This window comes from Rhopalosiphum maidis, chromosome 1 (assembly GCF_003676215.2).
Source record: "Rhopalosiphum maidis isolate BTI-1 chromosome 1, ASM367621v3, whole genome shotgun sequence".
NCBI lineage: Eukaryota > Metazoa > Arthropoda > Insecta > Hemiptera > Aphididae > Rhopalosiphum > Rhopalosiphum maidis.
The window spans coordinates 62,755,613-62,779,287 of NC_040877.1; positions in this window are offsets into that span (position 1 = coordinate 62,755,613).

The window sequence follows — 23,675 nt, forward strand, 5'->3', positions numbered from 1 at the left end:
AATTAATTACGAAGATACGACTGGGTCTCGGTTTATTGACTGTTGGAGAATAAATGTATAGCAAATTGTATTTTTTCATACATTTATAAATGTATTATATTGTATATAATATATATATATATTACATAGAAATAAAACAGTGTCGAAATATTATTATGCACTATACATTTTATGTAGTCAAAATATAGTGATGATTACTCTGCTGAAACGCGATCAGTCGAAATATTTTTGGTCAATTTACTGCTTAAATAATATTCATGTACTTTGCAATTTTTTTTTATGCTAGAATTTCTGTTTAATATTCGGCATCAATTTGTTTTTAAACAGTTATTTTTAATGCGATATTTAGTTTTTTTTTTTTTTTCATGAACGCTTTATAATAATGATTGCTGTTACTAGGTATATTATTATTTTATATCAACCATCTAAATCCTATAAATTACTTTCAAAAATTTAAAATACCAGTTTTAATCGCATTGACGTTCGTAAATCGAGAAATGTTGTTTTATTCAAATTAAATTAATACACCAACCCGGAGTTTACGATCGAAAATAGAAAAGTATACATTAATTTGGGTGTGCGTGTGCGTGTGTTCGTTACACGCATATAACTGAACTTATTTTCGAAACTAAAAGCCAAGACGCACTTAACCCGTCACTGTGAAAAACTCGACACATTAGACAACTTTTTCATCCTGCAACACTGTATAGGGTGGTTGTGTTTGAAGCCCTTTTAAACAACGATAATAAATCAAAAAAGTATCAAATCCATTGCCGCCATTGCTGCGGTGGATGGCTACATAGAAACGGCTTCTGATCTATATAACAATAATAATACGACGACCCACCCGGCAGAAGTGTGACTGCGTGCAACTCGCAGTAACTGTATATTATTATTGTTATACGTACGACTTTCAGCGCGTTGTCTATATTATTGTGCGACACACATATAGCCGGCCGGAATAGTTTAAGTTGCTAAACTAATAAAAATATTAGTAAAATAATGTGACTTATATATTATTATGTTATACGCATGCAGGTGTAGTTTAAATCGAAACGTTCTCCGTTTTTTTTTTTATAACTTTTATTTTGCACGCTGCGAACTAACTATAAGTATTTATTTTATTATTTGTTATGGCTTCATCGTCTTTACAGATTATTATCCTAATTTTATCTTACGTAAATTTAGGTTGTAAAAAAAAAAAAATTACATTAATTTAAAATTATTTACAGTTTTGTTTTTTATAGGTTCAGACGATTGAAAAATTATTAAACTGCATCAGTGGTTTTTTTTCATTCAGGGCTCGTAGGTGTGAAGCTAGTAAGTTTGGTAAATCTTCTTCGTACTACGCCGTGCATTAGGACATTTGATCACCGTTTTGCGGTTGACTGTTGTTTTCCCCGTACGTGTCGCATGTCGAGGCCTAGGCCGGTTCTTAGGTAACGAAAAATTAACGAATTACATCAGTGTATCACATGTCTGCTACTTCGTCTCTTCTTTTTAGTGAAAAAAAATTTACATAGTTTTTTCAGTATGCCTACCTTCCTATCACTGATGTTTAATGTATATGTAGTAGAACCGTCATCGATCAATTTATACAAGTATACGTTATGCATTAAGTATTATCGCTATGCATACTGTAACTTAAGCTCGTACCAGAATAAACGTTCGTATGTTTATAATAAGGTCTAATTGTTTTTTTTCTCCAGTCCGTAAACGTGGCGGCGGCGGCGGCGGCGGCAAACGCTCAATTAGACGCAATTTGCATGTGTACACATACGCGTGTTCACATACTGTTCTATACCTCGCATACGACGTACAATGTATATATAATATGAGTAAGTACATATTTATTTGTACTACATGGTTTCGATTGTACGTGTGTGTGGGTGTGTACGCGTTTAATCATCGCAAGTCAATCGTGCGAGTTTACTGTAAAGACGACCGTTTTGTCGCTGTCGTCGTCACACTACTATATACACTTCTTATATATATATGTGTGCGTGTGTGCGTGTGTGCGTGTGCGTGTGTGTGTGTGTGTGTGTGTACAATACACGTTCGACTGATTTACGAGCAAGGTATACAACATATATACCTACACGACGGCGATGATTTAGGAAATACTTATATACACACACGCGAGCGGAAATGCTCTCAGATCTCGAGCCCGCTCACCCTCGCGCTGTCTCTCTCACTCTCTATATCTCACCCCGTGATGTGACTCTGCAGCGCGCGTAGAAGAAACGCATTTAAATACGACCCTAGGGAATCGAATATCATATATGTACGTTCGGGATATAGTATATAAATATGTACATATATGCATGTGTGTGTGCTTATTACAGGGTGTGTGTATCGAGCGTCGGCGTGCGATAGAGGGTAATGGAGTGGAGGGTGTGTGTGCGACATTTGTTTTTCCGAAAAACGGGTGTATGCGTGTTTATGCGCCTTATATCGGTGCAGCGGCAGTATCTGCCACGCACTTATTTCCGTACGGAAATACAATATCATCAATTATTAATCTAAAGCGACAGTGATGGAAACGAAACAAACGTTTGGGAATGAATATATATATAGCTGCAATATTATTATTATTGTTATAAGATGAAGTGTTTAATATAGTTATGAGATCATTGCTGCTGTCCGTATATATAGTGCAGTTTAGCGAAAGTTCGAATATAGACTCGAATTCATATGAATAATTAAATTTAAGATTTTCAAACGATTTTCGAGAAATTCAATATAATTATGTGTACTCAACCGATTAAATAATAATGTTTTTTTCCACTGTTGTGTGTCAATATGATTATTTTTGTTTCGTTTATTATTATTTTTTTTTAATCTTGCTGCCAACTTATTTTACGTTTTTAAACAAATCTTATATTCAAAATGTACTTTTTCAATTTGTTTTAATGAATTATTCATCGAATTATACGAGCTTAAATTTTTCATTAGACTAATCATTTCCGCTATGAAATATTAAAAGCCCTTTGAGATCCGTCTTCCTATAAATATCAGTTTTCATATTTTATTTAATTCGATTTCACCATTTTCTTTTTAAAAAAAAAGACCAATGCAAATAATAAAACAAGTTATTTATTGATATCGAATTTATATGTAAATTCTTGGTTAATATTAAATATTTGAATACGGCTTGTAACAGAAAATTGGCTTAACGTCGAATACAAACAATAAACGTGTTTCTGTGACAATAATTATTCCATACCACGCGCGTATAATTATTAAGTAGAAAAATATAAATTTAAACACTGCAGTTGCATATGTAATACTTGCACATAATATAATATATAATTAATAAATTCGAAATTGTTTATGTCTTCAAATTTAAATGGATTTAATTTGATTTATAACTCTTACTTTATACTGTATACAATTACGTGTAGCTGTAAACTATACGATTTTTTGAATAAAATTACCTACGAACCCTTCCACGAGAATCCAAAGAATGCTTACAGTGACGGTTGTTAACTAGACGCTAAGAGGGTGCGATTTTCGGGCGATTTCCCTTCAACGAGTGATCCTTCTATATTACATACGCTGAGGTATCCATATACATAACTGATTAGAAACAAGTCAATCTCCGTCCGTCGTTTACCAATCTCAAAAACATTTCAGGGTTAGTTTAATTTGACAATTAATTTAGCATGATGTGTAATGAAGAAAAATATCCGTAGACTAATGTATTTAAATAATTTTCATTAAAAAAAAAAAAAACAAACAATATTATAATTAATAATGAAAAATGTAAATGCAAATTGATTTAAATCTAGAAATAATCGAATAATTAAAAATTAATTAGTCATACGCGTGACGGCAATTAATAAAATAGAGTCATAAATAAATAATATGTATTAATTATAAATGTTAGATATAATATAATTACTTGAATAGTATTGTAAAATATATTGTTTTAATTAATATTTTGAACAAATCTATTTCGATAAGAAAAATATCTATGGTTTCCGAGCTTGTATTTTTTGAAGAAGTTTTCATTTTTTTCTTGAGGAATACTGTGTTATTTACAAAATATTTAATTATTTTGAAAATGGATATAAATTATGAATTTATTATGCATAGAGCTATGAACTCGTGGTTTATTGAAAATATCAAAAATTAATCAAATCATTTATAAATTTAAAATGTCTACCCTAAATAATATATAACACTCTTCAATTGAAATTCAATTGAATACAATTTCAATTTTACTGATTTCATATTTGAGCATATAGTATAGTATAGTAAGTACTCAAACATTTAAACGATATGCATAGAAGCCATATACTTTATTATGAATTTGTAAACGTTTGAATTTTAATAACAAAATTGTAGAATTTATAGTTTGTAATAAATTAATCATTTTGACATAGGTATTTTGGATAACACATTTACACAAACATTTTAATATTAACATTCGAATGATGAACAATGGTTTTGAAATTACATTATTAATCAGAGGTCAAATCCGTTGAATACCTAAAGTTGGTCATCTATTAAATATTTATTTTAATACGCTGATGATATTCTCGTAGGTAATGGCTTATTTTGCGAGCGAATTGTATTATTCATCTGATGCTTGGTCCCTTTTCTTAATTTACAAATTTCTAAAACATACATACGATATATTAGGAGGATGTACACGATAATTTAGCGCTTATAATACAAAATGTTTTCAATTTGTTAATGTTTAGTCACATATATATAATGTCTTATACTACAAGTCTACAACTCTTTAGAAAACATTTATAATTGTTCTTGTTTTGACGTGGGTGTGACTAACAAGTACCTTATTTAATATTAATATTATATTATATGTATAGAGAACATGACAAATTGACAATATATCGAGACAACTGCAAGACGAAAGTATCAACTATTATATTGTTGAAAATCGCTACACTGACACGTTGCAAAGGCGAGCACGAGCCACGTAAGCCCTAACTCCGTGGTTATAAGTTAATATTGATGATGTAATGATGCATCTCTAAATTCCTATTTTGTGCAGACCTCGCGGCGAAAACATAATACCTATGTGACTGTATAATATATGGTTTCGGTGAACCTGAAAATATAATAGCTTCGCATGGCGTTCGCACGTATACGAATATTCGTACAAGGACATTACGGTCTTCGTTCTTTGCCATTACAACTATATATTCATACGTATTTAATTCCCACGCGAGTCTGTTGTATTCGTGTTATCGTTTAAACGCATCGCACTGCGTATACACCATTCGGTGTTATGCTCCGTGATCTTACAAAGCCCTACGATCCAAGCACCGTACCAAAAATACCCTGAACACCGCGAAAACATTGGAACCTATATTCTGCTAGTATTTTAAAAACCGGAACCGATATTTAAATGTACGAATATCCTGACCGGAAAAAGTTTGGGAAAATCGATCCAAAGCTTAATTTGTTTTAGACGAATAGTGACAATACAATTGTAGTAATAAAAATGTATGCAATATTAAAAAAAAAATCTGAATAATATAATCAAAACACATATCTACAATATATATATATAAATAATAATTAATAACGAGCTTTAACTTTAACCCTCAGAGGTTAACCCTAAGATACTGTTATAATAATATTATAATACAGTTATGTACAGTACAATAATATAGTAAGAAAAAAATAAAATGATTTCATTCGCCCAAACGACCATCGCTCGTTTTCCCGTGTTAACGACTTTGATCGTTTTGATTTATTATTATCATTACTATTTTTTTGCTTCATGCGTGAATTGTGTACATGTGTTGGAACTGCGCGTTAAAATAGGAACTAGTCGAAGTAGGCATTTCAAACGCTAAAGAACCGAAACCGAAAAGACCATTAGGGTTCATCCGCGTCACGTTGCAGTGCCGCGGCACCGGGTTTTTCGTCGGCCCAGATACCACTCGCTGCACACGCCTCAACACCGCGCCGCGTACAGCGAATGTCTATATCGCACACAGTGAATAGGCGCGTTAGCATAGGTTGTATACCATTGTAACGTACCGCATTATAATAATATCATAATATCGTATTGTGCGCGGTGTTGGAGTGGATGCCGTTCAAACGCACACGCGCAAACGGGTTTAGCCACAACAACAGCAACTCGAAATGTCCGCAGAGGCGGCGGCGGCGGCGTCGCGCTTTCTTGATTTATTGTTATTATTATTTTAGGCAGCTCCGACAGCCCGTGTTAAAAGTGTACACGCTTGTTTTGCGAACTTACACCCCTGAACGCGGCCGCGTACGAGTGAGTGAGTGTGTGTGCGCGCGTGTGTGCGTGCGTGTACATCCGTGTTGAAAACTTTTCGTCATTAGACCTCCGCCAGGTCCACTTTTGTGTGCAGCGTATAATGATAATAATAATAATAATAAAAGCCCGGACAAATAAACATTGTTATGGTGCACAGTGCTATACTATAATACGTATAAACATAACGCGTGTCGGCGTAAATAAACGGTCTGAAGTGAGACCGGCGGACGGGACAGGTGCGGCGTGTGTACCTCGACGGCGTGTGTGTATATACGCATCATATCGTGTGTACGCTGTACGCCGCGTGACTTGCCGGGGAGGATTAAACGGGCTCGCGATATTGTCGAGAGTAAAATCTAACCGAAATAAATTATTCTCGTCGGCTGATGTAAAACTCAAGCGCGCCAACAGACATTCGGCCGCGAACTCGCGCCCTATATTTCTATTATACTATTATGTGTACATTCGATGACGGTCGTATATGACCTGTACACACCAAATAATATGCATAAGTACTATATACCTATATATGCATGTATCGCGCGTGTGTAATATGGAAACCGTGTAAAACCAGAAAATACGACAAAACGCCACCGACACGCGGCGTATAATTGTATATTATAATAAAATATTGCACGTGTGTGCGAGTATAATATCATTATGAATGTGCGATAAACGTGGTCGGTGGCGGACAGGGATCACTGCAGACACGTTATACGATATTATGCGCAGTGTATGGTTGGTAAAAGTCCCGACGATAACTCTAAGGTTGTGGTTGCGGTTTGGTCGCTTTGACTTTTTTTTTTCGCGACGCAGAAAATTTGATATAATATGCCAAACTCGACTGACCGCGAAACGCGTGTACCCGCAGTGTCGGTAACCAGAGGAAATCACTAAGGGGTGTAGACTGTGGGACAAATACCGAGCTATTTAGAAGAAGCAAAAATATACGTAGGTATAAGTGTATAACGATATACACAATAATCCAGTTGGAAATCGGATTTAATACCCATAGAACGTAATAACTAATAACTAATAGTAACCGCATGGTTGTTTTCCGATGCTTTGGCTCGAATTATCTTAATATAACAATAAAATAATAGGTATTATATTTTGGTGCTACGTATGAGTGATATAATATTATGTTTGACACCCAACCGACTTGTCGATTTTTTCGTTGCGGTCGTAACTCGACCAGCACTAAAATCTGCACTGAAACCTACAGTAGTATCCCCGCGGGTTATTAATCGTTGGTCCGTAGACTCATTATAGAGGTGTATTGATGACTACTCGGTGATCTGCGGTAAGCATTTTATTAAAATATTTTTATTGTTGTTTATTTATATTTAATGTAAAGGATATTTTTTTAAATTAACATTTTTACATTACAATAATGATCGAAATCAATTTTTTTTTTTTTTACGCAGAGTGGGTCTGTAGCAACACTTTATACTGTGAAAGAGTCCACAACGTATAACAAAATATTAAGAACTCCTGTTACACGCGGATTCAAAATTTCGATTTCACGATAAAATCGTAATAGGAAGTAATCGTTTCACAAAATGCACATCTACGTTATAGTTACATAAAATGTATAGCGTTGGTGTTTGACTATTTATTTGTTTATATTTTTTTTTTATCAAAACTCAATTTCAGAGTGCATCAAGTACGGACGTACGTCAAGTACGGTTATGTATTTAAAAAAAAAAAATCCTCATCCGACAAGTACGATTGGAGATTATGAATGAAATCAAGACGTTCTGTTTATATATGTGCGTTGTACAATGTGCATCGTTACAATTTATAATAACTGAAAATGCAATACATATTATTATGCAACCACGACGGCGTATTACGTGAAATTCATAAAAAAAAATTATGTGAATAGTTTACAACCCCGAAACCACCTTGGCTGTGCTACTGTCCGAGACTCGGAGACACTAACCTATGCATAAAAGTATGTGATATTTTAATTTTATGCCGCTACCTGCATGTGTACGTGATTATGACGGTAGAATTAACACGAGGTAGTTTGTATTTTTCTGATTTTTTTTACCCAACTTCCCACGGCGATTCAAACCATCCGGCACGACATCCGTGTCGACTATAAACACTAATTACCTGTAACATCATTATGATTACGTTTCATGCTATCGGTGGTGAATTATATAATATATCACATTGCCGAGAAGTCGATCAAATTGCTTGACAGGTTATTTATAAACAAACGCCGAGAATTTCACGTTCGCGTAATCGATCATTTCATGGCGTGATTCGTAACCGCGGACGTAAAACCATCGTATCTATCTCGACGGGTCGTTTAATGTTTATGGCCGTATTATAAATAGGTGCCAAACAATATTTAACGATGATAAAAAAAAAAAAATGAATCAATATATTCACCATATTTTCCGTGATAATATGTTAGTCTCGCAAGTTCTTTGGCCTCGAATAACTTTACTTCCCGAGTGATGTAAATACCAACATAATTTTTTTTTCATCGGTTTGTCCGATCAACATGGCGAACGCGTGAGCAGTTAAAATCGTGTCTTTTTATCGGGAGTCAGGTTTTATAGCGAAACACGTCATCTATTGCAAAACTGTTTGAGCATAAACAACATCACACAAAAGTCATTAATTATACCCAACAAGTGTTTGTTAAAATGTGTGGCAGGTATTATAGAATAAAAAAAGAAAACTCGTTGGCGCAGTATAATGGCAATATAATATAAGCTCGTGTTACAAACATTTCGTTTGAAATTTAATAATAAAAATTGCTTGAAGTTGGACTTAATTTTTACTATAAATAAAGGTTGAAATGCTTAGTAATAATAATATTAATTATTATTTTAATAATCGGTTATGTTATATAATATATATATATTTGTAATGTTGAACAATTTGTGCTAATTACTCGAGTTACATACAATAATATTGCGGTTCACAATAATTTATGTCATGATAATGATGTACCCATAATTATACCTATAAATTATCATATTTATTAGTAGTTTAATACAATTGTTCTAATCATTATTTAATTTAACTTTATTAATTTTAAAATACATTGCTAATAGGATACACATAATTCGTATTATTTTATCATATTATTTATTGTGTTTGAATTATATATATGTATGTATATATAATGTTCGAAACTTGATACTTTTGCTATTTTTTTTATTTTTCTTCAGTATATTCTTAGTTTCTATAATATTTCTATTTCTATATTTATATATTTATATATAGAATAGAATGTAAACTGTATAATAGTAAAATTTTGGATTATTTGGAAATGTCGATTAATGTATATTGATATGATTTGGTCATTTAATTATTTATTAATACTTCCCAAGAGAATATTATTAAGTTTTCGTTATTTTTTAGAAAAATTTATACTTTTATACGCAAATAATACTTGGTATAAATTATTTAAATTAAAACGGAATAGTCACGTGCAGACGCAATCTCTAAAATCGAGACAATTGAATTCCCTTACTTCCTATATTAGTCGGAAAAAGACGGATGTACACAATTATTTTACCTGTTCCATAGCAAATAATAAATTCTTGTTTAAATCGTATTCGTAATAAGATAAGTGATTTTTTCATCGCTATTCTTATCATAGATTTTTTAGTACTTACAGTGCTAAGTAGCTGTTGTGGACGGTGCCTGGTAAAATCTTAAATTTTCATATTAAGTTCAAAATGCCTATAACTAAAATTTTAATCAGATAAATGATTCTCCACGTTTTAGAACATTTTTATTTAGATGTGATATTTTATCGAATGACAAATTAGTCTTCTATCTTAGTTTCGTTAAATTAATTATTAATAGAATTTTTAATACAAAACAAAATTAAAATAGACATTTTTAACAAATTTTATTTTGTATTTTTTATATCGATATCGAATACATGGCAATCATAATTGCATTTACACCATAAAATATCCAATAGATAGTCCTATATTTGGTAAATAATAATATTATAATTGATTATATACAATCGTCAATAAATTATCGATTTTATTTTCAAAATAAGCACTGATAAAGCAATTATTATAATTACGAACAAACTATAATAAATATAATCGTGTTATTTGAGTACGTAACTCTTCGTTTAACTAAACATAAATTAGATAAAAGTATAGGTACATTTCTGGTACACGCAAAAATAATATTCGGGGAAATAATTATTGTTTAAACTTGTTTGAGCGTTTTAAATTTTCTCGTCATTTTTAGGGGCTTACATAATTATTAAATTGCAATAATGGATAATAGCTGTTAACAGATTCAATGGAATTATGAACGTTATTGTTCAGAATGAAAATGCCAGAGTATAGTCTATAATGCAAAATTAATTTATTTTGAAACACTTCGCAGGGTTTCTTTCGAAGTATATTCACTGTCTTGCTTAATAATTAATTCAAAATATGATATTATATTATATAATGCGTATTGAAGAAACATTTTATTCGTTTTGTTTTTATTTCTGTTTAAATTATTTAAATGATAAGTTTTAATTTCTTCAGAAAATGTATACTTAATTATTTTCAATCGATAAAAAAATTTAATTCCTATATTCTTACATTGTATTTTAGTAGACTTTCAATTTCTGAAAAACTTAATCTAAATTTTTCTTGTCTTTAATTTATTAGTACTCTACAATTGTATAAAAAATGTATTTTGTGTATCTTATTATTTATAAACATATTTTATTATTAATGTTATAAAACGTAATATATGTTAAGTTATTTTTACATGGATCACAATAATTAACAGCATGGCATTTCCGGTTATACATAGCCTGTTGTCTTGGAGTTATTGAAACTACTTTAGTGTAGAATATTATACATTATGTACTAAAAATACATAATAGTTTAGCTTTTCGTTGGATAATTATAATTATTATAAGATATAAAATAAAAAACTTCTTACATGGTACAAGCTGGTTGTTTGTTAACAAACGTATGTACTTAAAGATCACGAATTTATCTTTCGGTAAATATGAATAAGGGCAATTCTATCGTTTTACCGACAGACGCTACTTTACCAAATTTTGATGATTAGAGTAATAATGTAAAACCGTGTTAGGCTTTTTTTAAATACAACACAAATGTCCTCGTAACTATGCGTATGTTAATTATATCGAATACTGATAAAAATATATTTTGTCCGAGAAATGTAGTAATACAGTTATCAAATAATCGATTTTATATTTTAAGAAATTCAAATTTCTTAGTTAGCCAATTACATAACATTAGTTTCATTCATATATTGAATGTCTTATGAATTTACAACTCGGCACATAACAATTATATTTTGAATATAGGAGGAGTTTGTTTAATACATTTTTTAATATATTGAATAAATGCATACATACATACATATAATATGTGCCTTTTAAAAAGTAAAATAATTATCATATTTCTTACATAATTAGAAAAATATTCAAAAATTTAAGAATTTTAAACACTCAAATTTCTTTCACTTTCTATGAATACGACACTATTTATATTTAATTATTAACATTTATATACATTCTTTATTCCAAATTATTTACAGCGTTTTTTATTTTTACCATAAAGTATACTTGCTACTTAGTTTTTCATTTAAAATTTGAAAAAAATAGTTAAGTTTATATTATTAATAATTAGTATTAATTATCAATATTTTTCAAAGCTCAGTTTTCTTCGTATACGATTAAAATTACGTATTTATATAAATTACAATAACGTGTTAATTAACCCCTATATATTATCTCATATTTTTTTGACATATTTCAATCAAAGTTACTTTTGTTCATTTAATATAACTATCCAAATTTTTCTTATATTATTATTTAATAAACATTGTATATATTTTCAATGTACATTTTTTTTTGTTAACGAGACTTCTTTGACGTATATAAAATCTAATAATTTCATTATACCTACGACCCGGGGTTCTATACATAATATATGTTTGTCCGTCCCTATACTTATATCAAATCTCATTACTGCCACAAGACCATTCCAACATACATTCAATGTTGAGCTAATATTTACTCTCGTTCTTATATCGATCGGTATAATATTTGGCCATACATTTACGCTTAACCCACGTTTGCTGTGTATACACGCGAGTCTATATATGTACCGAATACCGACATTAAACTACATAATACCTAATACGCTTTATTGATACTCGTGTATCGTATACTGTTAATAACCTATCATTTATTAACCTATGCGATTAACGGTATAAATCGTATTATCTGAATTATTCATATTTACCTATTTGAGTAAAATTATACAAAATTATATCGTTGATACATACAACAATATTATTCGACGTATTAATATGATCGGCTAATGTAATCGCATACCTAACGAGGAATATAAATGACCAATAAAAAATAGATACAAGCGCGTTTAAGTGTCTGTAGGAATCGTCGTGTGAATTTCCTATCACAAGTGTTTATGGCATTATATTTTACCAAATTAAGGATGGTGAGCAATGTGAACGTGGTCCTACGGTTTGAAAAATTGTATGGCTCTTGAACATGTGTTTACCGCACTGCTGCGAACATGATAAGATTCATAATATTATTGTAATGTGATAATTTAATATTATACAGGAAATAGTAAGTAGTCATGCATAACGGGCGTGTATAGATTCACGATAGTGTTTTTAGTCCGTGTATAAGAAATTCTCGCAGAAGAAAACACACCATTCAAACATCAAAATACCTGTTATTAAGATCGAATGGTAGTGATATTATATTATTATATACGAGCGTAATACAATATAATAAGCATGCTTCCTTCCTTTTTCTTATTCTATATCGGAATTACTAAAAATCTGACTTAAAGAGTTGAAGCGCTATAGTGATTTGAAATTTAATAATTAATATTAATCTATAAACGTTTTATTGAGATTCTAAAATGGTAATTGTAGTTTTTAAAAACTAAATATTCGATAATTTAAAAGCAATTTATTTTTTTTTAGATTTTCTTACTTTGTTAGTTCATGAGGTTTAAAATACGAGATTTTAATTTAATATGGAACATTCAATCCATTTATGTTTATGTTCCACATGAAACTCTATTCTAGTAGAACAAATTTTAACGGACAAAACATAGACAGAATATAACAATTTGTAAAAATAATTTAAACATAATGAATACTTATTCACCTCTACATCCGATAATACGTATATTTTATATTTTTGTGAAAATTTATTTATGGATTTCTATTTCTACTTTATAAATATTTTGATAACTTAAAAACTACTTGATAAGATTTTGAATCAGGTACATCGTCATTATTGAAAAAGTAACCCACTTATAATTTACGGTGAAAACTGGGCAAGGTTCCATTTGAAAAACAGAAGTTTGTTTCACTACACTGGACACTCCTTGCAAAGTGGTACGGAAAATAAAAAGGATTTGAAAATACGGTCTTTAAACGAATTTAAAAATTCATAAAATTAGAATTTGAAGAAATTCATCATTAATTCACTAAAAAACGAAGCGAGCATGTTTAACGAATTCCCTTGTCTTAGGGTTTATCGAACGTATAACATTTACATAACGCGAAGATTTGTTGACATTATTTTCATTTATCTGACGTTGTGAATCTCGACGTAGACGAATCAGAAAAACTCAAAATCAACACGTGTAATTGATTTTCTTTTTTTCACATACGGATGAATAGGTTACGCTTACATAACACTATATACTCGTAATGCTATTTTACGTTTATAGTGTTTATGCCGCGTAACCGTATATGCGTGTAACCGTGCGGCGGCGGCATAGGTAATAATGTAATATTTTATTGTCCTGCGCGACCAAGTCGACACTTGGCCTACCTACCACGTACGTGATTCCGACGGGTAGTCTGCGTGGCGCGCACTGCAAGGAGTCTATGGAATTTTCGAACGGATCGGATTGCGAGATAGCCGCCGTCGCGTATTGTTACCCAGTTGCACCTCCAACGGCACTTTCGGGTTCACGGGCTGCAGTTAATCAACGTATTATTTTAATATTATACATTCGTATACACTTTTGTGGCGCGTACGAATGATCGCGAGTCCACCATCAGTAAATCAAGTGAAGTGGCCGTAATAATAATAATATCGGAGCGCAGAGCCGCGAGACGGAATAATCGTACGCATTATAATAATATGGGCAGATATGGCTGAAAACATAATATTTTTACTTTTTTTTTTATTTTTATTTTTATTTCACTTTGATATTTTCCCATGCAAATTCTCTGCTCAGTGCACTCCTTTAGCCGCTCGGCGCGGTGGCTGAGATATTGATGTGCCGAGATTATGAACTACAAAACCGTCGTGCAGCCCTCCACCGCCACCCCGTTCGCCACTCTTTATACATGCATATTGATGAGATGCCATCCATATTTTTCTTTATATACGCGCGTCCCATACCGAGAATTATTCATGACGCCCCGCGCTCTCCGCAACAGTATATAGTCTCACACCCCCGCGTCCGTATACTTACGATACGCATATATACATATATATGCGGTGCCGTCGTCGTCGCACGATCACCCCTTCCCTCCCACCACTACGAGGCCCGGGTCTCTACCGCCGAACGGAAATTCATTTCGGATCTCGTCGTCGTATAATAAATATATATTATAATAATATTATATACATACTATAATATAATGACACGTGCGAGGTACATATGCGCGTGCATACGGATCACAATATAATTGGTAGGTACCTATACTAACTACTACGCTATGGTTGAAGTCTTTACATATCTTGTCCATATACAACGCGTGGCTAAAGCTACGGGGTGTCGCGGTAATTGTCAATTGCGCATCATGCTTGATAACAATACTAATAAACCATGTTTCGTGGTGTTTAAGATATTTTAAACAGAGATCATATTTAAATATATTAAAAATAATTCGTCTCGCACACGTGATAGACGCACGACTATAACATGCGCGCGTTCACTCCTCTGGGGGGAACGTTATGCGCACTACCAATATAGATTTTATATTATTATCGATTCCCAAGAAAATGAGATGAAGTAACAAAACAAAAAAAAAACAAAAGACGCGAGCGTAGGAGGAGCGGAAGGAAATCGGACTACCAACCGGATCGGACGGCAACGCCTATCGCCGTGTAATTACGTGTACCGATCGACTCGTAGCCTGTATAATAACAATATAGGTTTTATAATATTGTTGCCACTGCCGTATCGATCGTTCGAAAACGATTTGTCCAAGAGCCTGTTTCCGTGATCATCGAGATCCGTTGTTGCGGGTCGTCGTAAGACGTTATCATAAATTATTCGGGCAAGTGTGCTCGGTTATTAGTAGTAAGTTGTTACTGAATTGTAATGTGTTATTGTACGAGTGTCACAGCTCCCCTCGATGTCGCTTATCGCGTTTGAAATGTTTGAATGCGCCACAATACAGCGACTGTTTTGCTATTTTATTTGCATAAATTGTGCGCAATGCCTTCACGTATCTGAACCTGTTTATTTTCCATCGAACAATCGAATTACAAAATTTAAATTTAAAACGTTGGTATACATTATTAAAATTACGTCAAGGATAAAACGTGAACTACATTATACCTGCCACACTATACGATCAAGTAGATTTGAAATGCATTAAAAATGTCTTTATTTTAGACAAATTTACATCACTGTTGTATAGAATATAAAATAGTTATTATTACTGACAAAATGAAGTGTAATAAATTTAATTCAAAAACTGTGAAGTATAAATACACCTCACCAGCCTATGTATATTATGGTGTAACCTTTAATACATATAATACGCTTTAATGTTTATATATTTTCATAATTTTTAAATCACATAATACAAATATGTATACATTATTACAACGAACAGAGTCAAAAAAATTGAATTTTATTCATGAATTGTTATCATGTAAATCTAAGAGAAAGTCAATATTATTTTATTTTTATTATTTTATAATTATATAACTGCATCAATAATATAAGCCTAAAAATAGTTTAAAATTGTTCAATGAACGCTGTTATCGGAAACTGTAGCACATTTTTCGTCGTTATCGTAAACAATTATTATTTTTATTTTATTTTAATAATATTAAATATATCTACATCAGAGGGATTTTTATATTAGTTTGAATTCATCACGACTAGGTACAAGTTATTGATAAATATTTAAAGTTGGCACTCATCGTTTATATAAACAGTCTAAATAATTTTTTATTCTTGTGATTGCAAATTTTTAATGATATATTTGTTCATTGTCATTTACATTTATTAATGTTTTTTTTATTACTTGTAGGTAACTAATAAATACACGGTTAGTTTAATAAAAATGTACAGAAATTTATACGACTCTAGGATAAAGGTTAAATTAAAATTATTTACTGACGATTCAAATATACGTATATAAATTCTGCGGCCTTTGAATCTTATAGGTACGTAAAGGACGTATCACTTAGAATATCTTTTATCGTTCAGAAAATAACAACACGCGTGTCTAGTTTTCGCCAAAAATACATTTTCAAAAAATCTAAATCACCGAAGTTATTTAACTACCTATTTAAAAGCAAACCACATCGTCCAAAACCAAACGGTCTGTGCCTTCCGAAAGAGACTCGTGCGAATAGCGGCGCACGGCCATGCAATACAACGTTATTATTATGTAGTTGACCAAAAAACAACGATTTCATTGTCGGAGGGGGGGGGAGTATTCGTCGCGGAGCACATCGACGCAATTCACCCGCCAGTGGTTTTGTCGTTCTCGCGGGCTGTCACCGGTGACCGTTGTACCGAGTGACGATTTACAGCGTCGCAGATAATCGCGACCGATAAAAGGTTCACGTATCGCACGACGATATATTATCATATTATTATTATGCGATCGTAAAACAATATATCGGTCGTCCGGGTGGGCGCGGCCGTGGCGATTTTCCCGTTCCGAACGCATTACATTATTTTCCGCACGATAAACCTATTCACGGCGCGCGCGTGTTAACGCCGTCGCGTCGACATAATCGGACGCGTCGCGACTTGTCGGCATCATAATATATTATTTTGTAATATAATACACATTATAACGACGATGGCGGCAATTTGTTTCAGCGGTCGTTCGGTTCGCGAGACACTGATTTGTGTATGCGCCTTTGCGATAGTAATCGCAATCGATTTGTCCGGCCGCTTACCGGTGCGGCCCGCGATATAAATCCGCGCAATACCTCCGAGACCCGCGCCGATAATATGTGCACACGTATCGTCGTTATTAATATACACATATAGGTAGTATCCGTACAATTTGCGGGGTGCGAGGGTCGATTGAAAGGGTTGAGTGGGGACGAGAGGGGGTGTTAAACGGTAATTAGATATATATGCCCATACACGTAGTATAACGTGAATTATTCTGCAGGGGAGTGACGGCACGAAAGTGTGCAGGTGTGTGGAGGGGGTGGGAAATGCGAAGGTTAGGTTGGGTTGTCACTATATATGTGTAGGTACAGTGGGGTCACTAATAATTACTGTTTGTATGCAACGAATTATTATTGTTTCGGTTTAATTATACGGCGAGGACAGTCGATTTCTCGACGTTTTTATTCTTACAGCGAACGTACCTATACATATATATATATTTATATTATATATATAGGTATATATATATATATAATTCGAGTAGTATACGAAATAGATATCGTTTTTTTTTCCTCCAGTTTTAATAAGAAAGAAATAATAATAATAAAAAAATAATCCGAGAAAATAAACGCTATTATATTCACCGACGATCGGAATCGGATGATCGCTGACAGTTAATTACTGCGTGCGTCAGGTCGTGTCTCGAAGCTCCTGTAGGCAGACGACCGGCGGCGGGGTGGATATTATCGTTATTATTATTATTATTATTAAATACCGGCGCGCCGTAGAGCGCGATAGACGACTGGCAGATCGATTCGGTTCATCGGGACGATGGAAATTCTAATAATAAGGCACGAAATTATACATTCAAATCCATTGGCCGATCGTAATTATTACCCACCGCCCTCCAATCGTCCAACCACACAGCCCCCCCTTTCACGCGTGCCGGCCTCGGCGTTTCACAGACGCGGGTTACGGGACAGACCGATACACCGACGGACGGTCGGATGGATGGACGGACGGACGGATATATGTACACGATAGCGGCGGCGATCTCTTACCTCATCAACCGTCTTCTATTATAAATACACATATATATATAGACGGTATTATGTAGCCGGGTAAAACACGTCTCATCGTGTTTTCTTCTGCGATCTTTTATTATTATTATTATTATTATTATTTCAGACCTCATGTGGACGACGTGTCAGTTGCTCGTGAGACGTGTGCCGGGTGGTGTAAAAGTATAAATATTATGTGTGTGTGTGTGGGTAAGGACGACGATCGACAGCCGCGTACGCCCACGGCCGGTTCTTATAGTTTGCCGCGGAGCGCGTTTTTCCGAACGAGTTGATTCGCGTCCGTCGAAACCGCTGTTGTTGGGCGCCCGTCTCGACCGATTAATCGACGACCACAACGAAAAAATATTAATGTAAAAATAAAAAAAAAAACAATTATCAATTATTATTGTAATTATTTTTTTTTTTTTTATCATCAGTTTCTAGTAAAACTGGTTCGCGTCAAAGACGTCAAAACAGACATTGTAGAGTATGAAAACGTATAATATTATATTATAGAAAAAAAAAAATTACATTTATTCCTTCTTAAATATAGTATATGGAATAGCACAGCATTATGAGAATTCCGATCGTGAATAAAATTAATTCCACTGCAATCGTCGATACGATGCAGCACGAATTCCAAATATCGTCGTTCCAACAAACTATAAGAAATTATTATATGATAAATATTTCAGATGTTCGCGAGTATCCTCTGTGGTTAATATGGATTAAACCGAAACAAATAATATAAAGAATAAATTATTTAATTTAAATGCTTAATAAGCTAAGATATATATATAAATTGCCTTTTATAATATATAAATTTGTAGAATTCGCTTAAATTTTAAATAGTTAGTATTTATAAGCTAAACAACATAATTATTGTACCTATAATTTTTTGGTATAAATAGTATATTATACATTTGAATCGGCATTTTCGGGAATGTATTTGTAATGTATACACAAATATACGGTATATTAAAGTATAATAAATCTTAAAAAAATATTAAAATACTCATTAAAATCAAAACATACGACGGGAATGTGTTAAATCCACAGTCTCTAAAGAACGTCTTCCACTATCCACCACAAGCTATATTGTGTTGAACGAACCCATAAAGCCATTGTCAATGTGTACCCCGCTTTTGCCTTAATTCAACAAGATTATACTATAATGTTTAGAATCATCATACACACTTTAGTATAATACTGTCTTATTGTAAAAATGATTTATTTGTTAGATATTATGTAAACGTGTATATTGTAATTGTTGTATCGAAATGACACAGCCCGTTTAATATAAATAGATAAACAAATAACTGTAGATATAGTATCGGTCATCCAATGCGAAACACTACGAAAACTACCAATAATAATAATCGTAAGAATATTTAGGTCGGTGACTTTCGAGCGGAGAATCAGGTCACCGCCTCTTCGCAGATCTTCAAACGCCTATGTTATGTGTGTTTTCCATAATTTTCTGTGTATCATAATAATTCATAATACATTCTTAACGTATTCCGGGCGGCTCTTGTTCAATAAAAATCGTCTACATCACGTCCCGTCCTCGCGAAAACATCTTCCTCCGGCAATCCCGCGCCGTAGCCGTTCGTGTAATAGGTATAAAATAATAATGATATCTCGACGACGTACCCGGTGAATTTCTTTCAAATCACGTGCAGCACACTTCGTGTTATTATAATGACATAGGTTATAATATATTATAGATATAGTGTACGGCATGGCTATATAATAATATTATTTTACACACGATATGCAAAGTCGGCGGTGGCGGCAAATCTCTTTGGTCAACGCGTCACGTCGTTACGATATCGTCGTGTAAATACGTCGTACGCACACACATGTACCTACACACGCGCGCCCAATATATATATATATATATATATGACAAAATACGATACGCGCGTTTAGACATTATTATTATTATTATTATGATTATCATATACCTATATAGAATATTATATTATTTTATTCGCCGACGTTTCTCAGGATTTTCGTAATGAAAAAAAAAAATAATAATATTAAAATAATAATAATAAAAAAATACGCGGCAATCGCGGTCCTTTGCAGATAACGATCGTCGTTGTTGTACCGGCGTTATTACCGCGGCGTAGGTACGTAAGTATTGTAGGAAGTCGCGCGCGGTTCGAGTCGATCCGCTTCTCGACTCATAACTCATAAACCTTTTGCGGCCGACGAGAGAGGTAAATGAATCATAAACGCGTACGCGCATACATTATACGTATATAATAATAGTAATAATAATATTATTTACTACTTATCGTAATGTACCTCTGCCTATGTATAATGTAATATAATAAAGCCAGTTTTCGCATATAAATCAGAAACGTGTACTTTTAATTGGATAACAACGGCGGCGCATTATACAATTATTATTATAATATACGCACTCGCATACAGGCGCACATGTACATCGTAATATAGTATAGTTGATAATACGATACAAGAGCGATACGAGATTTTAACGAATGCTTGTTGCAGGTTTGGTCGCGTACGCCTCCACCGATCGGTCACGGATCTGGAGACATCGTACGCGTAAAAACTTCAAAGAGGCGATGGACACGAGCGGTGGCCGAGATGAGTAGTGGTACAAGTAAATATAATGACGTATACACGTCAGAGTATGCGCTTTTAGTCACACGGTCGCACTATACCACCGACTTAACTTGTGTCTACGATGTTTATGGTTCGATCTGAGGGCGATAAAAAACATACAGATTTCACGTGGACAATATGGTAAAACTGAAAATTCGGTAGGTCTTCTGAGTCCTGGAAACCACCACAGTCTGAAGAATGTAGAACAATGCCATGAATAGTATTGTTTTTGTCGAAATGAAAAACACAATTCAATGTATTGATGAGTGATAACACTAATAACAGTAATATAATATAATGGTGACGATACTATATTGATATGTGTCTGCTTTTAGGAATGGGTATGCGATTATTTTAGAATATTGTTGATTATGAAATACTATAGCACTGATTTGATTCAAAACTTGTGTGTACTAGCACGTTTTATCAATTTGATGACTATGAAAAGTAAAAATGTATTTCTATGTATGTATATTGGATAAACAATAAAAACTAAAAAAATCATAAACATACTTTAACCATCTAAAACAAAAATGTGTTCATTTTGAAATATTGTGATATCGTGGTATAATTTTTATAATTTAAAACAAGTGGCTATTAATTATATAAAAAACTCAATAAAAAAATTAATTAAAATACTAAAAAGATATGACGTCATTATTAAGTGTTTAAATTATTTACTAATTATTAAAACAATAGTTCTGTAGATTGATTTTTCTCAAAACTATAGATTTTGAAACGTGCTGGTCTTGTTCTAGATATGCGATGTGACCTTAAAAAATAAATTATAAAAGTATTAAGCATAGGTAGTAGGTACTCAATAATATACCTAAATATCGAAATACTAAAATGAATATTAAAAAACAGCAAACACTTGATGAAACGAGTCCGTTTATATTTGAATAAAAAAAAAAATCGTTTGCATATTATTACTATAATTATTATTGATATAATACGCGTGTTTGCCGTCCGTTCGTTCGTTTTGCGGCATATGGCCAGCGAACTAACGTCAAAATTTAAAACGCTACAACATAATAGTCGTACACAGCATATCGTATATATTACTCCGAACATAAGCGTTTACTGATACGTCAATGTCGTGCACGTTGTTCCGTCCCGTTAACGTGCAGCATATGGTTGCTGGCGGTCGGTGGTGGAGTCGGACATTGCGTGTTTCTTTTCGTTTTGGAAATAATACGTTAAGATCGTATTCGCCGCACGGACGCGTCGCACGTATAGATTACGGTAGTCGAAATTGTTTACCAAAGGGAACGTAATTCTATTCGTAATTTCGATAAAAAAAAAAAATAATAAAATAAAAACTACAATAAAATAACCGAATCTAGGTCAAAACACTCGGTGTACGACTAATGTATTATGTACTTTGATTATATTATGTTATTATTATTTTTTTTATCGCTTTATGAAGTCGAGTGGTAATGTATTATCGCGAATAAACCGTATGGGTGCCTGACTATATAACGTGCGCACAGCTATTGGTACATAATAAATACGCGTACAGGTTACACAAATACATTATACATACGTCGTAACTATATGGTTAAGATCAATTAATGCGAATATATTATTATACACTCAAGTTTGATCACGGATTTGGTGTAGTTGTAGTACATGTTGTATATGGTATAGGTACGCGTACCTATTCGCCTTTGTGTTTGTTGAACACGCCGATATTATAATAATATAATCGCGCATACAAAAAAAAAAAAAAAAAATAATGATCCAATAATAGTATACTCAGTGACGTTACTTCGGAACGTGCAATTATCGTTGTGCACATAATATTGTATAGGTATAATAATACAACTTTTTATTTCTTTATAAAACATTTAACATAGGACAATAATATTATTAAAGGAAAAAAAGCTGCTATTCCGTAATATTACTGTGTAAACGTGACACGATCGTGTCATAGCATTACACTAGATCTTAAAATATCATATACGACTGTAATAACTACGACTGTTAAACCGTGCCGTATAACACGTGGGACATGGGCGCTCCAGTTACCGGCAAAAATTAACAAAAGTTCGGTTCTCTTATCTAGAGGTTCCCAACCTTTTTGAACTCACGGCATCCTATGCCCTATGGCACTAAAAATATATTTAAAATAATTTCGCGGCACCCTGGTTGGGAATCTCTGTTATTATCCATCGAATAAAAGTTTGAGAACAAAAATTGTAATTTGTAGGCAGTGCGTTGCGTATCAAGTAACGACTAGTGCTTAGAGATTTGTAAATAATCGCTAAAATCGTAAAATTATATACAGCGATTGATGTCGATAATAGTAATATAAATAATAAGCTACAGTTTCTTTTTTAAGTGATATTTTAAAAATAATAACACAAATTGTAGGTACATATCTTATTATATAACTTATTAGATGTATAATTGTATCATTAAATTTAAAAAAAATTTAATACGATCAATATGTGATTTAAAAAAAATAATAATTTACTCGAATAACTTGCATTGTTACAAAATAAAACTATACAAGTACCTTTTTTATTCTTTCCTAAAACAAGGAACGGGTGGAAACTGTTTGCCATAATACTGCCACCG